The sequence below is a fragment of the Lactuca sativa genome, chromosome 5, assembly GCF_002870075.4.
Source record: "Lactuca sativa cultivar Salinas chromosome 5, Lsat_Salinas_v11, whole genome shotgun sequence".
Lineage (NCBI taxonomy): Eukaryota > Viridiplantae > Streptophyta > Magnoliopsida > Asterales > Asteraceae > Lactuca > Lactuca sativa.
In genome coordinates, this window is record NC_056627.2 from 207,374,553 (window position 1) to 207,394,402 (window position 19,850).

Below are 19,850 nucleotides of genomic sequence, written 5' to 3' on the forward strand. Positions count from 1 at the left end.
CGGCCGTAAACTCCATGTTTACAGTCGTAAACTCCAATAGATAGTCCTTAAATATGTTTAATCCATTCCAAGGCCCTAGAATTGATCCTAGCAAATTTCCCCATGTAGTATAAGACCATTTTGCATCATAAAATACCCCACCATGAGTTTACGGCCGTAAACACATGGGGAGGGGGTCATTAGGGCCTAAATCACCTCTATGAGTTTACTCTTGAAGGGTATACTCCATATCCGAGCCTTATGTGACTTTAAACGCCACCCGGGTCCCTCCAAACACTTGTAATGGGGTGTTTCTGCGACTAAAAGTGTTTGTCCCTAGGAATTAAATAATTTAAGTCCTATTTAGATACAAATGTGTGTCTTTGCATTATATTTAGGAACCTCGTGCGTTTGCAAGTCCCGAACCAACTTTTAACACCCCCGAAATCGTCACATTTCTTGTCTGGTGAGTTCATACCCCTATGCTTTTTCCGTGTTTTTCAGTGTTTTCAGGGGGGGAATACAAGCAAACTATAACTATTTTCAAAACATAACATTGATATGTTTCAAATAATATCTGGCAAATTTTTAAACATTTCTACTCCTTATGTATTATGCTGAGCATAAGGGATGATTTATCAACTACAACTAAATGGATTTTAGTTAAGAAAATAACCAAACTAATCAAATTATTATGGGAATAATTTGGGGTTCTTTAGTTATCGTTTTATCATGTACTGATATGTATGTAAAGTTATTAGATAAACTATGTCTGATTCAGTTTATCTCCGCATCATTTGAATGTATTGCCAGATAGTTTCATTGTATGTATCTGTATTCACTATATTATGTTTCATAATCTTTTGTATGTTTGATATCGTATGAGAACCCTATGAATAGTTTAGTACTAGTTTGTGAGTTAGTCACTACCCTTTATGGATGATCAGTAAATCCTCCCCGAAAGTGTAACCAGAGTCTCCTGGAGGGAGAGCGACGAATTTGTGAATAGATCTATTCGGGACTGACAATCCCACACCTTAACTGCTAGCTACAGTTAGGCGGGATGCCTGGGGTGACAAATTCTGGATATCGTCCGACGTCTGACAAGCGTCAAGGAGGTCTCGTTGTCGTATCAGCATTGTTACCCAACTCACAATACGTATTAATATAAGTTTATTCACGTCTTTGGTTTTGGAGATATATATCTAGTACGAGATCGTAATCCCATGGTTTTTGGTCTATAGGGTTCATATCAATTGCAGGATGTTATTCCTATGGTTAAAATCTATATCTAGTTCAGGATAGTGATCCCATGGTTTTATCAAAACATCTTATATCCAGTTCGGGATAGTAATCCTATGGTTTTATCAAATTATCTTGTATCTAGTCCGGGATGGTAGGCCCATGGTTTTCAGTCTATATTTTCAAGTATATCAAACTATCTTGTATCTAGTCTGGGACGATACCCATGGTATTAAATCTATGTGTAGTACGAGATGTTAATCCCAAGGTATTCAAACTATTTTTCCATCTACAGTTCACGTATATTAACGTATTTTATATCTAATTCGGGATAGTAATCCCAAGATTCTCAATATATAGTTTTGTGTATTAAACTATACTATGTCATATTAAATCAGTCTTGTAATTAGGAAAATATGGGATTTTCCTGGGGTATCGTATAACGCGTAATTGAACTGTGATGAAGGATAACTAAACTGTTTTACATAAGAAAATATGGTATTTTCTTGGATAACAAACCTTTTCGGAAAACTAAAGGAAACTGGTACATTTTTCAGCAAACAAACATCTTATGAACTCACCAGCTTTATGCTGGTTTTCAAACCGCTTGTATTCTCAGGTCCACGTTAGACAGGTACCCGACGATATCTTTTAGAGAAGACGGAGTGCTCAGAAGACACGTCTCAACTTTTGTTCATATGATATATGTATAACACTTGTACAATTTACTTTTGAAACAAATGTAAACTTTCAAATATATGTAATGTAGTGGTTGTTTACTGTGATTACTATGTACATTGGATTTGATACTCAACGTGGAGTCAACCCCGGAAATGTTTCCGCCTTTGGTTTTCGGGGTGTGACAGTTTCCTAAATAATTATCTAGATAGTTCGTCTAATAGTTATCCTCTTACCCTAACTTCTTGCATAGAAAACATAGTTGGACTCCATCCCCTCGGCAACAAGTACTTTCCGAAAAAGGTCATTGTTGGATGGTTTGAAGAAGAACCAGAGAATGATCATCCTATCCCTTTGAATGACCACCAAGATGAAAACCTTTCGGACGATGCTAACTCCGAAAAAGAGGTTGAGAACCTACCCCAGGCAACTCCCGTTCCAATTCCAAACCCTCGTCCAGCTTTTCATGGCCCGACCCTGAGTGAGTGGAATGCTTGGAAACATGGAGCCAAGGACAAGATTAGCCTATGCCATTTGATGGCGACCGAAGCTTTTACGACTTGAGCAATGGGGGCTCAGCAGATAGAGTCTTGCCAATCCTGGTCCGCAGAGTGGCCAAAATGAGATTCAAGGCAGGACAACCCTACATCAGATTTCCGAAGATGTCACCGATATGAGAATACATACCCTCCGCACCATTCGTCTAGAAGATGCTCGCGAGAGATCAGAGAGAAACCATGAAACCCTGCTGCAAGCACTAGCTGAATCACAAGCCGAAGTCATAGAGCTCTGAGTACGCCAGAGAGTGTACGAAAGACACCTGCTCGACATGGAACGTCAACTGGCTGAACTGAGAGTTCACCAGAGGGATGACTGTCGCCAGTAGTAGACGCTTTACTTTATTTTCCTTGTTAGAAGGAATTGTTTTTCTGTCTTTGCCCGATGTGGCATTTTCTATGAAATTATCTTGTACTGTAAGTACATTGGTCATTTTCCCGAATATGATGTCAAGGACAATCTTCTCTAGATATGATGTAAGACCTTTACAAGGTCATTTTCCCGAATATGTACGTCGTGAATATCAAAGATATTGACAGCCGGCTAACTTCTGTGTCATTCTTTATTCAAGTATTTTTATCATACTTTCATTGGAGTCTATCTGAATTCATGCTGTAGTCAAGCCATTGGACTATAGCAAGTTAGATCCGGAGACATTTCCAAGTCTCTTTCAGTGGTTGGATCTTGTTATTCACCAACCCACGATACCTCGGCTTGAACGACAAACGTCTTGAGACCATTCTACGAACTTACTTCTACTCATTACTAGGACTGCATCATAGGGATGTAGGTCAAACCTTCGCGATCATACTTCCACTCCGTACTAGGACTGCATCATAGGGATGTAGGTAAAATTTTTGAGAACATACTCGTACTCTTTACATGAACAATCTAAGTACATCAAGGGTCAACCAGAACCGCTCACAAAACCCTTATCTTTCGTGTTACAGAATCATGTCGTCATCCGGAAGCAATCAGTCGATCAGCGAAACCTCAGCTTTTCCTATGGACGCCGCTACCTTTCAAACAGCAGTTACAGCTGCCGTAGTAGTTGTCGTAACCGCGGTCCTTGCGCACCGTAGCGCTATCAGCACAGTCAATGCTGCTGATGGGAATGAAGTTTCCAATCGTGGTATCCATCCAGGAAGTCGCCAAATAGTAACAGTCACAGGCTCACAAAGCCGAAAAGCAGAGAACAATAAACGAAAGCGTAAAGCCCGGAAAGAACGCAAGAGATCCCAAAGGCTGGCTATACAACAGCAGCAAGTGGAAACCCCTGCCGTTCCCGTACCGAGCAGGCAATCCGAGGGAAATCTCCCGAAGTGTGATAAGTGTAGTTTCCATCATCAAGGGGCTGGACATGAGATGCAATGTTGCAATTGCCTAAGCATACGACACCATGCTCGTGGCTGTGGAGCACTGTAAGGTTGAACCTTATAATATGATGATGTTTGAAACTGATCCATCAGCATCAGCATCAGCATCAGCATAAAATTTGTTCAGTATATATATTGTCTTGTATGTAATAGATTTAGTATTTATCTTGTTTCCATAGTTATCATATATTAGTTAGCTGGAACATTCCTGATTTGTAGGGATTGTCTATAATATTTCTATATAATCTTTTGTATGGGTTTGTGAAGAAGTTGTCTTTCACAAAACCCTAATAGCTGCTTTGTGCGAACAATAATCTCTTTGTGAGATTATCATTCTTAGTGAAAGCTCTTTGTGATATTTTGTTGTTCTGTTCTTATTATTAGTAATTGTTTGATAAATCGATTGATCTAAGGTCATTTTCAATTGGTATCTGAGCAGGTTTCTTTTATCAAACAAATGGCTTCATCTTCTTCTTCTTCAAACTCATCAAATCATCCTTCTGCTAAAATTCCTCCGTTTGATGAAACAAATTTTGCTATGTGGAAAATAAAAGGCTCTATATGCTTTAGAGTTGGTAGATGAAGACATGTTGGACATCATTGAAAAGGGTCCATATGTTCCGATGTATCAGCCCTGAAAAACAACGTTCCTGATGGTGCCATGAAGAAAACACATAGAGAAAACTGGACGACAGATGACAAAAGAAAAAATGGTCTAGATGGTCATGCTCAGGCTGCAATCAGCTATGCTTTGCCATACAATATCTTTGGGCTGGTTCAGAATTGCATCTCAGCAAAAGAGATGATGGATACACTGACAGTATCTTTTGAAGGCACTGAAGAGGTCAAGGCTACTCAAATAAATGACCTAAACAGAAGGTATGAACATTTTTTTGCAAAGAAAGGTGAAACCTTGACTCAAACTTTTGACAGGTTTAATACTCTTGTTAATGATCTGCGGAGACTAGATCAGTTGAAGCATCGAACTGTTCTAGTGCAGAAGTTTTTGGATTCTCTGGGTGCAGGTTGGGAGAACCATGTTGATGTGCTGAAAAATAGTGAGAAGATCAATACTATGGACTTACAAAGTCTCTATGGAAACCTACGATACTATGAGGAATCCAAGCTTCAGAGAAAGGAGCTGATGAAGGATTCTCAACGTGAGTCATCAGTAGCTTTATTCTCAAACAAAAAGCAAGTGTCAGAGTCAGACACTGAAAATCATTCAGACACTGATGCTTCTAAAAGTGACACTGATGATCTCGAAAAGGTTGTGGCTAGTGCGGCTTTGATTGTGAAGACTTTTGAGAAATCAGGCCAAAATTTCTCAAAGTTTCAGAAGAAGATGGGTGGAAAATCTTCAAAAAGATCTGACGCTGATAAAAAGCATGTTACTGATAGGAATGTCCCACCCCCGAACCAGACGGCGGAAACGTCCGAGGGCTATTGTGACTCAATTGAATACCGTCACAATGAGTATACATGAAACATGACATCATACATTACCAAGCATTGAAATATTACAACCGGTAGCGTTTACATTCAGTACATTGATCCATAATATTACATGCCCAACAGTAAATTGTTCGATACTAATTAAAACAACAGCAAGACGTTACTGAGTATACAAGTATTTTGAAAAACATCAACATATGAAATGTTGGTGAGTTCATAAGTAATGTTTGAAATATAGTGGTTTGTATTGTTTTGAAAATCACCAGAAAATCCGATATTTTCTGAAAAGAGCATAGTATAAAAAGTGTGAAGATCCGTAATTATGCTTGTTTGTTTCTATAAATGTAAAAGTACAATTGGTAAAACTCGGTATGCATCTCGTAATTGTGTATTAATGGAAAACCCTAGGAAAACCCGATGCTTTCCTAATACTTTGAATCAAATGTTTTATATTTTGTTATTTCGTTGCGACGTGTGTATTCGTTGAGTCCCGGTGACATTGGATTAATTATGGATTGTGAATTGTTATAACCACACATTAATGAAAATTACTAGTTTACAACTATACAAACGACCCCTTAGGCGTCGTTCGCACTATTCACTTAATCCAACCACCCGGACTTCTCATATCCCCACAACCGAGGAGGAAATGAGGGTGCAAAGCCCCCGGTATTTCCATAAGTCGTTCAAGGCTTTCATGAATACGAAGGGCCCTTAGCCCGACTCGTATTTGGTGAATTCTCGACTTTACTAGCAGTACCAGAGGACCCTTGGGTCCCAACAGCACAAAGCCTGTGAAAGTCCTTTTACATGGAATTAGGTCATATAAGACCTAACTACATGTAAGCGAGTTTCCTTCGGGCGCAAAGATCATGTCATTGGGCTAGCTAGGACCAACAAGCACGATTTGAAACTTTCGGGCCCAAAGATGGTGTATCAACGTCTGGTGTATTCCCACGTGTGTATTGACTTCCCGTAATTTCCGCGTGTGTATTGAATTCCCGAGATTTCCGCGTGTGTATTGAAGTATCGTCGTGTTATTAATTTCGGATTTGTTATTGATTTGAGACGGAATCAATTCGTTTGATAACGATTTTGGTGTTGAAGGTGTATTATAATTCGCCGATAGTCGAGGTACTAGTATTTCATCATGTTGGATTTATTGTTTAAAACATTAGAATTTTACTTTTTGAAGCCCCTTTCTTTTGGATAAACTTACACTTTTGACCCTTTGTATAAAAGAATTTCTATTTTAGTCCTTAAACCATTTTTCTTGACACTTTAGTATCAAAACTTGTAGAAAAGCTATTTTCCAGCTCAAAGTTATTTGAAAAACAATTTTAGTCCCTCAAAATGAGATTTTTCTTGGCTGAAACCTTTATTTTCGCAGTTTTTACACTTTTGGCCCAAAATAGAAATTTTTTGCATCTTTGGTCCCTTTTAAATATGAAAAGCATTTTTAATCCTTGAAATGGACTTGGAGCACTAGTAGTCCCCTGTTTTACAAGAAAATACAGTTTCAGCCCCTCTAATTTGAAAATCTCGGATTTTGGTTTTATTGGGCCGAAAAGTTCATTTTTGGCCCATTATGCTTAAAATTTCACATTTTAATCCTTCAAAAGAGAATATTTCCAGAAAATACATTGTTGAAACTGTTTTGACTCATTTCATCCATTAGAATTAGTATTTTGTCATTTTGGGCCCTTTAACCTTATATTTTTAACATTTTGAGTCCAAAAATGGAATTTTTAGCCCAAAGAGTTCATATTAACCAACTTGGTTATTTCTCTAGAGTTGATTTGTATGAAATAATATGATTTATACTTATTTCATTCAACATAAGGTACATCTCGGTTTTATGTTCTTTTGGACTAGATTCAACACCATAATCACATAAAAACATGTAAATAAACTTAGAAATCATACAAAGCATACATATACTCATAGATCTACACATTTGATTGTATTCCCCCCTGTTGGGTAGCATAGCGTTTTGATGTATTGCGTCTATTGGGATCGTTTAATAGTCCAGTTTTGTAACTCCGGTTTGGGCCTGTCCAACTGAGAGCTTGATAGGGTTTAGTATATATTGATATGCTTGCATGCATATTAGGTTAACGATAGAAAAGATTATCACGATAGATCAGAGCATTATTTATTTATCGTTCTTGTAACCCTAAATCCTCTACAGCGGAAGCTCTTTATCAAGCTCTGCTGAGGATTGTTGATCTAATCATTCGACACACTTTGATCCATACTTGTGTTCTTACAGTTTTCTTGTTTATTATTTTACCTGTTATAAAGATCTAATCGATCTTCAAGTAAGTTTTTAACTTAACAATTGGTATCAGAGCAGGAGGCTGTGTAATTCATACACTTCTTTTCTGTGAAAAAGGTTTCGATTAGGGTTATTCCGCATTTACTGATATTTATTGAGCCGTCATCCCATAATTGACGTAACTCGGTATTTATTGTTTTGCCCTAATTTAATACATTACAAGTCTGATCTTTTAACAGGTTCTTCGATCAAGCATGGACGAGTCGCAATCCAATCCCATTAATATTTCGAACAACATTGGATCAACAACGAAGATTCCCATCCTTTACACCCATGATTATGAAGTCTGGGCACATCACTTTGAAGACTATGTTATAGGATCTGAGGACAAAGGATACCTCATCTGGGTAGCAATAGTATCTGGACCCTTTGCTCATTCAGCAACTTCAAGGATTATTAAAACTCAGAAGGAGTATAATGATCTTTTGAAAGACGTTAAAGATATTGCTCAAGACGAAAAAGATAAATTTCAGTGCAATATCAAAGCATTGAGATTAATCAGATTCGCTTTTCAATTTGATACTTTCAGGCTGGTGAGTTCATGAACAACTGCAAAAGAAATATGGGACAGGCTACGAGAATTGTATTCTACGGACGAAGATCTTGAACACTCCATTCAAACCTTACTCTTGTCTGAGTTTGGTGAATTCAAGCAAGGAGCCAAAGAAACCGTGACTCAAACGTTCGATCGCTTCAATCATCTTCTTAGCAAGATGATTAAACATGACATTGAAAGGAAGCTAATTGAGCAGAAGGTTACGTTTTTGAACGGCCTCAGATCTGAGTGGAGAGCTGTAGTGTCCACAGTTAAAGCGTATGAGCAATTCAAATCCTATTCTTTGGTGAAACTGGTGGGCATCCTGAAATCTCAAGAAAAGATCGTGTTACAGGAGAAAAATGTGGTCTCAAGCTTGGGTTCGTTGGCCCTTTTGTCCAAAAGCAAAGCGGTGATGGAAGAAGAAGACCTCGACTTGGAGGACTATGACCTCACTTCTGAAGACTATGCTATGATGGTGTCAAACCCCAAGAGGTTCATCAAGAAAAGATTTCCCACCAATAAAAACCAAAATTGGCAGGGAAGTTATAGTTCTGAAAAGGTCAAAGATGAACCGAAGGCAGAAGAATCAAAGAAGGAACCGAAAGCTGAAGGAGATTCGGGAGTGAGCTGCTATTACTATGGAGGAAAGAACCACTATGCAAAAGATTGTGTCCTCAAGAAAATGGCAGAAAAGGATGAGGAAAAAGATGAAGAAGCTTTGTTGCAGAGGAAGCTGGATGAGATCAGGAAGAATAAATTTACTGCTAACCCTTCTATGAATGCTTTAATTGTGCAGGGATCGGTAGAGGATGATGAGTTCGGTGGCGTGGAGGTCTGGTCAACCGACTCTGAAGATGATGAAGTGAGGAAGCCTTCTCATGGAAAGGCTTATGTGGCGAAAGAAGAGAGTAGTGGTGGAAAATGATTGATGGTGTCCGATGTATCACAGATGAGGGGATACAACACAGAGAGTGGGAATGAGGACACGAAGGAGCAACAGGATTTGTGCTTTACAGCTAAACCGCTCAGCGTGCAGTTCAACGAGCTTGATGAACTGATCAAGAAGGTACAATCCGTTTTTGTTTCATTCAAAATCCCACAATGCTCATACGAAAAAGAATTAAAAAGTGTTAATTCAAGAATCTCCCATCTAGACAGTAGTTTAACTCAAACTCAGGTCACCAATTGTAACCTAACTGACCAAATAAGCAGGGTGTCTTCGAAGAGTGAGGAACGGAGGATCTGGATCGAGCTGAAGGAGTCGGAGTTAATCAAAACAAAAGATGAAAACATTTATTTGCAAAGAGACAATTTAAAGCTTTTAAAACAGAGAAATGTTTTTTGTTTGATGGCTAAACGTCTTTATACTAATATCACTCAGCTTCATTTGGACTGTGAAATAGGACAAAAGATTCATCGCATGATTTTACACTTCCTCGAGTTTAAGGAGGATGAAATTGATGCTGAAGCATATAAGTGTGAAAGTGTTATTTCGTCTGAAGATGTTAATCCGACGTATATGTATGGACTAGACAAAATCGATTCTTTCATAAAGTCCAAGGACCATAAGGACATGCTTAGAAACCTTTTGGATGAAAATGACAAACTGAAACTGAGGACCGAAACCTTACAGAAATTTGACTCATTGAATCCCAACTTGAGCTCAGAAAATAAAATTGATGTTGAAAATGCATCTGAGCTTAATGAGGACGACAATATGAGCCAAATTTCTGTAGAGGACACAGTTGATTGTTCAGAATTTGTCAAGAGCGAACACGAAAACCACAAGAATCTCATTTCAGAAAATTCAGTGGAGTTTGCTTGTTTGTCCCAACAAAAGTCCCCGATTCTTGCAGAAAAGGCAGTAGTATACCAAAAGGTAAGAACCACTCCAAATCAGGTGTATAAGGTCACAAGCGTAACCGAACATCAGACCGCTGAACTCACATCCATTGTAAATTTAGACAATGCTGATGGCTGCGACGAGTTCTTCTGGTCAGTTCCCATTGATAATGCTGATGAAACGGTAGGTCTGTCTGAAAGGACTTCATGGAAAAGCAAAGGCAGATATGTGCCAGAACCTTTGAAGAAGCCTGATAGCTTCGATGTGCCAAGTACTAGTGGTACAAAAGATGTTCCTCAAGAAAAAGGAATTCCTGCAAAAGAAGTCACTCCTTTAAGCGAAACATCATCAGTTCAAAGTGAACCAGATAAAGGAAACAGAAACTAAAAGCCAATATTCATCATCAACCGAAGCAGATGAGAAATCAAAAACAGCAAAGGAATCAGAGATACAAGAAGAATCTCTCTGAAAGAAAACAGTTTTGGCAATCTCAAAATGCCTATTTCTAATATCATTACAGGAACTTAAAGTCAGAGAAAAGTCCTGTTAAATCGCAAGAGAGCAATAACAACCGAAAGCAAAAGTTCGGTTCAGAGAATAACATCAACCGAAAGCAGAGTTTCGGTTCCGAAAACAACATCAACCGAAAGCAAAGGTTCGGTTCAGAGAACAAAAGAGATCAAAATTCTAGGTTCGGTCCCACTAATGATCAAAAGCAAAAGGGTCATCTAGAATCTCAAGTCAAGAAATCATCTCAGCCTAACTCGTCTAATTCTTCAAATTCTTCTAATTCCTCTCAACCCCGTTCTAAATTCCGCTCTATTCACTCTCAAAAACCTCAATCATCAACTGAACTGAAAGGAAAACTGAAGGTTTCATCAGTTAAACTAGAGTCCAAACCAAAAGCAACGAATCCCAATAAAATTAAGGTTTTCACCATCAAAAAGAAAGATGAAACAACACTAATAAAAAGAACATATCTTGTTGATATCTCTCTTACTATTCCTGTTCCTGTGAAAGGCTCACGAGGACCCAAGAAAATTTGGGTTCCTAAATCTGCTTAATTTTTGCAGGTTATCAGTGACAAGCAGTTTGACGAAGAATAGTACATTGACAGTGGTTGCTCGCGTCACATGACAGGAAGGAAGGAAGAGCTAAGGGAATATAGGTCTCTTTCAAACGGTGGAAATGTCAAGTTCGGAAACAACTCCTTTGGCACCATAAAAGGCTATGGAATGATTACAAACGGTGATTTCACGATTAGGAAGGTTACATACGTGGAAGGACTACAACAGAACCTCATCAGTGTATCTCAGCTTGTTGGAGGTACCGGTCTCAAGGTTTCATTCGACGATGAGGCTTCTGAAATAATTAAGAAGAAGACGAAAAGAGTTATTCTTAAATAGGAGCATAAAGGTGAAATGTTTCCCCTAAACCTCAAACCTATCAAAGGGAACCCAGCTATCTGCCTGTTATCCAAAGCACAATCTGACGAAAGCTGGTTGTGGTACCGAAGGCTCTCTCATCTCAACTTTAAGGATATCAACAAACTTGTCACTGGAGGACATGTTCGAGGTCTTCCATTGCTCAAGTACGATAGAGAACATTTGTGTGCTGCATGTGAAATGGGGAAGCAGAGTCGTCAAAGTCATCCATCTATAATAAACACCAAAGTTGTTGAACCACTAGAGTTACTTCATATTGATTTGTGTGGTCCATCATCTATCGAAAGTATCGGTGGTAGCAAGTACATTCTTGTTATTGTTCATGACTTTTCGCATTTTACATGGGTGTTCTTTCTGAAGCTTAACTCTGAAGTGACTTGCAAGCTAAAGGTGTTCATCAAGCAGATTGAAGTACAGCGGAAGAAAGTCGTTCGCAACATCAGGAGCGACAATGGACTGGAGTTCAAAAATAAAGAATTCGAAGAATTCCTGGCAGAAAAAGGAATTAGTCACAACTTCTCAGCTCCATACACACCTCAACAAAAAGGAATTGTCAAAAGACGAAACTGATCTTTGTGTGTAGCAGCCCGAACCATGCTAAGTTTCGCTTCCTTACCTTTATATTTTTGGGCTGATGCTATTTCTGCTGCTTGTTTTACACAGAATAGGTCATATCTCAACAAGCGATTCACTCTCACTCCTTATGAGATCATCAACAACAGGAAGCCAAATGTCAAGTTTTTCCATGTGTTCGGTTCACGGTGTTTCATCTTCAATTCTAAAGAACACCGCAACAAGTTTGATGTCAAAGCCGACGAAGGGATATTTCTGGGCTATTCTCTTACTTCTAAAGCATACAGGGTATTAAACAAGCGTTCGAGGAAAATAGAAGAAACTTATTACGTGACTTTTGACGATAGCTATGTCAAAAAGCTAAAGGCCAACGAAGACACAGCTGGAGAAATCTTTCCTCAAACTGGCCAAGTCACAGCCTCAATCGCAAACCTATTCGAGAAGTTCGTTGATTTATTTGATGAACCAGAGAAGGCCACCCTCTCAGAAGACAGCACAGCTGACAACAGGGTAGATCATTTGAAGCAACTTGTCGAAGATGCATCAAAGAGAATGAATGAAGGAGGATCAAGTTCTGACGACCCTCCACAACACAATGCTTCAGTTGAGGGGGAGGATCCATCTTCGTCATCTCAGTCGAGCTCACATGTTGAGGGGGAGATAAAGTCTCAAGCTGCTCCCGAAGGCACTTTACCAACCGAAAGTACCACACCAACCGAAAGTGCCTCACCACCCGAAGATGCATCAACACCCGAAAGCTCAGCACCAGCAGAAACATCTGTAGCACAAGACACTCAAGACATTCCTGAAAGCTTATCTGTCGAGGGGGAGAATGCCGATATGCTTTATGACGATGAAAGTCAATCCGAACCAGAAGAGATGATAAACGCTGAATTGGATCCAACCTTTGATCCAAACTACCCTCCTCTCGTCAAATGGACCAGAGATCATCCTGTCTCTCAAGTTGTTGGTGATGTATCTGAAAAAGTTATGACCCGATCACAGCTCAAGGCAAAACAGACTTCCTTGTTTTCAAAAGTAGAATTCTATATGTTTAACTCCTTCGTCTCAAAAGTTGAACCACAGACAGTTAACACTGCTATTGATCACTCCAATTCGGTTCAAGCTATGCGAGACGAACTGAATGAATTCGAAATGAACAAAGTTTGGCGACTCATTCCAACTCCTCTAGATGCCTCAGTTGTTGGTCTCAAATGGGTCTTCAGGAACAAAATGACAAGGAAGGGAACGTGATACGAAACAAAGCGCGTCTGGTAGTGAAAGGATACTGTCAGGAGGAAGGAATTGACTATGAAGAGACTTTCTTTCTTGTAGCTAGGTTGGAATCAGTTAAAATATTTCTCGCCTATGCTGCACACAGAAACTTTGAAGTCTACCAAATGGACGTCAATTGTGCATTTCTCAATGGAGAACTTGAAAAAACAGTGTACGTGGAGCAACCTCCTGGATTCGTAAATGAAAGGTATCCTAATCATTGTTATATTTTGGACAAAGCCGTGTATGGACTGAAACAAGCTCCGAGAGCCTGGTATGAAACACTGACAAAGTTTTTAAAGATGTCCAAATTCAAACAACGTTCGGTTGACCCAACCTTCTTTCGTAAGAAGGAAGGTAACCACCTTATGATTGTTCAAATTTACATCGATGATATCATCTTTGGCTCTACGAATCCCAGCTTAACAGCTGAATTCAGAAAGCTGATGGAGACTAAATTTGAAATGAGCTCAATGGGTCCAATTAACTTTTTCCTTGGTTTAAATATTAGATAGGGACCCAAAGACATCTTTATTAATCAGGAGGCTTACACGAAGACTCTCCTTGCAAAATTTGGCATGATGGGAGATTCAAAAGTCAAAGTTCCCATGGCGTTCGGCACCAAGCTCACTCCATCCTTGGATAAACCGGCAGTTGATATTACGCTTTATCGCCAAATGATCGGTTCATTGATGTATCTTACTGCTAGCAGGCCTGACATAATGTTCTCTGTTTGTTACTGTGCTAGATTTCAGGCGAACCCACGCGAACCTCACATGCTTGCAGTGAAGAACATTCTACGATATCTCAAGCGAACTACCTCTTTAGGTCTATGGTATCCTTCCAACTCAGGCTTCTTCGTTCAAGCCTACTCAGATGCAGACCTTGGAGGTTGTGGACTAGACAGGAAAAGCACCACTGGCAGCTGTCAATTCCTTGACGGGAAGTTGGTTAGCTGGCAATCAAAGAAACAAACGTGTGTGTCTTTGTCTACAGCTGAAGCAGAATACATTGCAGCTGCATCCTGCACTTCTCAAGTGATTTGGATCCAAAGTCAACTCCGGGACTATGGACTTAATATGAAAAAGATCCCATTATATTGTGACTCTGAAAGTGCAATTAGGATCTGTCATAACCCAGTGCAACACTCCAAGACTAAGCACATAGCACTGAGGTATCACTTCATTAAAGATCATGTGGAAGATGGAAACGTTGAAATTCACTTTGTTAGAACCACTGATCATCTGGCTGATGTCTTCACCAAAGCCCTTCCTGAAGCGTCGTTCAACAAAATTCTACAAGGGCTAGGTATGATGGAATCAGAGTCAGTACCACAAACTACCTCTCAAACTCAAACGTAAGAAGCGAAATAGACCGAACGTTCGGGTTCGGGTCTTGTACTCATGTACCGAAATGAACCGAACGCTCGGGTTCGGTTGGATAATCTGCATTTCGCTCATCAATCAAAGGTGGTTTTCTTGGTTGTAAATTTCATGTATAATTGTTCCAAAATTATTTATCTTATTGTCAAAAGTATTTCCTTTTTGAAAGTCTAATTTCTTCGGTAACCGAAATAGACTGAACGTTCGGGTTCGGTTTTCCAAAATTTTTCAAAACCGAAACCAACCGAAGGCTCGGGTTCGGTTTTTCAAATTAAACCAACCGAACCCTCGGGTTTGGTTTTCCAAAATTTTTCAAAACCGAAACCAACCGAACGCTCGGGTTCGGTTTTCCAAAATTTTTCAAAACCGAAACCAACCGAATGCTCGGGTTCGGTTTTTCAAAATTTTTCACAACCGAAATCAATCGAACGCTCGGGTTCGGTTCCAAAGTTTTTTTATTATCTTTTTATTTTTTCTTTCTCAGTCTTATTTTTTTTATTTTCTTATTTATCATTTATTTTTTTTAATATCAAAAAATTCCAAAAATATTTCTTTTCTTCTAATATCAAAAACTCCAAAAATATTTTGTTCTATATTTACTTTTTGGCTTTAATTTTATTTATGTGCTTGTTTATGGGGAAATTATTGAATTAGTTAAGTGTCCCTAGAAGCATGCTGCTGTATGTGCCCAAAGCCTCATCAGATTCTGAATAATAGCCTTAATGACTTGGTATACACAAACCTTGTCTTCCCAATTAGGCTATCACATTTATTCTAATCGTGAGCTACCTAACTCACTTCTCACATGAGATAAGAGTTTTCTGCTTGGTCCTATTTTTCACAGCAGAGGTACTTTGATTTCTTACACCATCTCTATTGCATTTCTCCATTAAATTCGTTTCACAAACGTAGCCCTTGAGACTCTCAGATATTACCACTGAGGTTTATGGTTACTCAAAAACTGCGTTTATGACCTTAGTTTCGTGCCACTACGAGCTGAGTGAAACCCAAAATTCAATACCCAATCTGAATTGACGGTGATCAATTAATTTGCTCTAGTTTTCACTAATGAATTGACGGACGTATCTTCATGAAATCTCAAATTTTTATTTTGTGTGATTCCTATGAAATTGTTAAAAACCATAACATTTCTTCCCTTGGGATCCAGTTTTAAATTTTTTGTTGAGATTTTATATTTGCCATCCACTTTCAATTATTACCAACCTACTTGTTCAACAGACTACACCGGTCTCACAAGTACTTTGTTCACTTTCTATCTTATTTCAAGATTAGGACTGTTGAATCAAAGCAATAGCCACCCTAAAAAGCTTAATTAAAAGAAGCCTTTCAACACTTCTTAATAAGTGTTTGATCGTTATTCAACGGGAAACCACACTAACACTTTAAGGTCTCTCTTGACTTTGAAGGAAGAGATTCGTGCCCAGGATCATTTGTTTCGTGTCTTTATTGACATCACAATTTTTCCTAAAAAGGATTGCTTTATTTCTTTTCTTTTACACCCTTAGCACGAAAATCATTGATTTTCCAAAATCTGGTTCTAATAATTACAGGCTTTTTCATTGGATTGGTGGTTAAATATAAGTTGTGGTCAATTTTCATCCACGTGGGAGCATTGTTCAAAAGATACCGTTACCCTTTAAAGGGATAAGATGAAGAGTTGCTGACTCAGGCGGGAGTCCAATCGATTTGATTTCAAATGGCATAAAAGGGAACGCGTGCGGACTTGAAACGTCTAATCTCCAAATGACGTCGCAGACGCGTGTGTGAATTTGAAACGGTTCTTCTCTAAATGGAACAGAAAGGGCGCGTGTGAATCTGAAACGGTTTATCTTCAAACGGCGCTTGATGGGAGGCGTGTTCTTAGGGATCTGACACTCTCTCTCATGCGTGATCATCGGTTTCCCTAACTGTCAAGCATCAGTCAAACTCCGGAAACCTCTTCGTACACCTACACCCGAAAAAACCCAACCCGAACCTACCCATACCACTGTACCACCAGCTTCACCTCCACCACCATCTCCTGGTCACGCCTCTGACGGAGATGACACTTTCCTTGGCGGAGAAAACATAACGTTTGATTCGGTCTATCACAGTCCCTTTCAAGTGCAGAGCGACGATGATGATGACGCTCCGGTCACAAAGAAACATCTTAAGGAGCTCCATGACAAGGTCGACTTGCTCATTGCCTCTTCTTCCACCTCTCAATCATCACTCTCTGAAGCTGCTATTCAGAAGATTGTTGATGCTTTCTCAAGGGCTCAGCAAGATTCTATGGCTTCTGTAACCACCGCCATCGATGCCTCAACGAAAGCCTGTCAGGCTGCGACCGAAAAAGTCGATAAACTATTTTCTGATGCCTCTGCCCTGTTACAGTCTTTACAGGAGAGTGCTAATACCACCAAGACTACGTTGGAACCAATTGTTCAACAGTTGGCAATGTCTGTCTCTACTGAGTTGAAGTTTTCGCTTCATTTCGTCGACTGCTATCAGACGACAACTCAGCGTTTCATGCTTCTGTTGACGAGCGTCTCTTAAAGCTCCAAGAAGATTTGGCTGCTGAGAACTCATTGATGGATGTTTTGGCAAAGAAGACCACTACCCTGAAGGTCAAGAGTGCTCAACTCTCCCATTCTCAACAGCAAATTGACACTCTTCGGTCCGAACGGGAGGTCATTAAGACGTGTGTTTCGGATGTCCACTCATCCATCTCCAACATCCTCGAAGCACATGGTCCTATCCTTAACCATTCTGTGAGGCGTACCCTTGTAGAGAAGCTCGCTCCTGCCCTAGACCTGTTAAGCAAAATTGAAGGGCTACCCGATTTCGTGTCCATTCCGAAACAAGGGGGAGAAAAGGAGTCTGCATACCAACCACCTCATTCCTCAAAGGCAACTCACACAACCGAACCTCCTCCTGTAGGCCAAGCCTCCGGTTCGGGTGTGAAAGACAAAGGCAAGAAGATTGCTGAGGATGAAGAGGAAGATGACCAAGAAACCATTGCCGACTTGTTGAAACGCAAAAGTCGACACAATGATGCAGATGATAGTGCTCGTGTGGCAAGAGAAGCTGAAGAAGCTGAACGAAAACAAAAAGAAGCCCACGACCTTCTCGAGAGTAGGAAAACTCTTTTTCCTACTTAGACTCTCGAGAGGATGATAAAGGAAGCAATTGACACTCCGAGCATCTTGTGGCTGGAACCAGTTATTTCTTTTGACTGTTCCAATATTGTCGACTCTCAGTTCGACATGCCACTAAGCCGAAAGGCGTTCATCTTTCACGCCTTCTCCAACGTTGCAGAGTTCCCTCATCCTCATCCGGAGGTTGATCGGGACTTGATTGATTTCTATCTGAAGGCTGCTCAACCTCAATATCAAACCTGGAGCGCTCAGAAGATCATGAACGTTCGGGTCTTGAGACCATACACTGAAGGGAAGTTTATCAACGTTCGGTTCAAGGTGCTCAGGGGATCTGCCAAAACCGAACATGCAATTTCTTTAGCAGATCTTCCGAATCTCAATCCCCATGATTAGATTATTCTGCACAACATCCTTCTGACCAATGAAGCTGAATATGGTCTGATCATCGACCATCTCAAGAGGATGCTGGTGTGCTACATCATGGAAGTTTCATTGATGGATCAGGAGATAGCAAGCGTCTTCAAGAAGAAACCAACAATATCTCCTGTTGGCTCGGCCAGTGATCTGAACCAGATGAAGATGGGCAAAATTGACCCAGGGCGAAACTCAGTCATGTTCACTAGGAATGAAGGACAGAAATGTCTTTTTGCCTTAGCTGATAAACATCTGTACACCACTGCTTGCCTAGAGCATGTGTTGGGGATCATCCACAGATGCAAGGAAAATACAGCGGATGATATCAAGTATTTTGACAATATGATACAATGGTACGTTCGGTTCAGACAGACGATCCTTGCGCTTATATCACGTCTGTTTGAAACTGTAAAGAACAAAGTTCCCGCTACTGGCCCAAGCAAGAAGAAGAAGTAATCTCGCTCCAATTTGACGCAAAGGGGGATATTGTTGGGTAGCATAGAGTTTTGATGTATTGCGTCTATTAAGCTCGTTTAATAGTCTAGTTTTGTAACTCCGGTTTGGGCCTGTCCAACCGAGAGCTTGATAGGGTTTAGTATATATTGATATGCTTGCATGCATATTAGGTTAACGATAGAAAAGATTATCACGATAGATCAGAGCATTATTTCTTTATTTTTCTTGTAACCCTAAGTCCTCTACAACGGAAGTTCTTTATCGAGCTCTGCTGAGGATTGTTGATCTAATCATTCGACACACTTTGATCCATACTTGTGTTCTCATAGTTTTCTTGTTTATTATTTTACCTGTTATAAAGATCTAATCGATCTTCAAGTTAGTTTTTAACCTAACACCCCCCCACCACATAACTTATAAAAACCGAAAAATAGGTGGTATGAAGCTCACCTTTGGGTGTGGTTTCGGCTTTTAGAAGAAGTGAGAAGAATGTTTGGCCTTAGCACCTCTCCTTGGAAGATTTTGAACTTAGAGAGTTTCTAGGAGAGTGATCAAGATTTTTACATGGATTAGAAGAAGATTTTGATAAAACAAAGTACCAAAATCATAGATCCTAACTTGATCTTACCTTAAGTGGAGAATTTGTGGAGATATTTTTTTGAAAGCTCCTTAGATCTTGAAATTTAGGAGGAGAAATAAGAGAGTTTTCTTGTGAGAAATGATGAGTGAAATTTGTGTGTGTGTGTGCTTGAAGTTGGCCGAGAGCAAGAGAGAGAGAAAGAAGTAGATCTTGAGGTGATATATGCATGGAAGTATGAGATAGGTTGCATGGAGAACCAAGAGGTAATAATGAGGTGTCAATTGAAAGTCAACCCTCTTCCATGTTGGGTTGTTGGGCCGAGAAGTGGAGAAACGAATGGAAGAATATTGGGCTTCTTATGTTTAAGTTATGACTTAATTATGAAATTTTTCGGCCCAATAAATCAAGGAATAATTATTATGATCCATTAGGGCTATATAAGTTTGTTGTGACCCAATAAGGTCCATTAGGGTGTTTTATTTCATTCTAGGCCCATTTTGGCCCAAAATATTGAATTAAATGGAAATGGGTCCAATTAGAGTTCATTTAAGAGTTTTAAA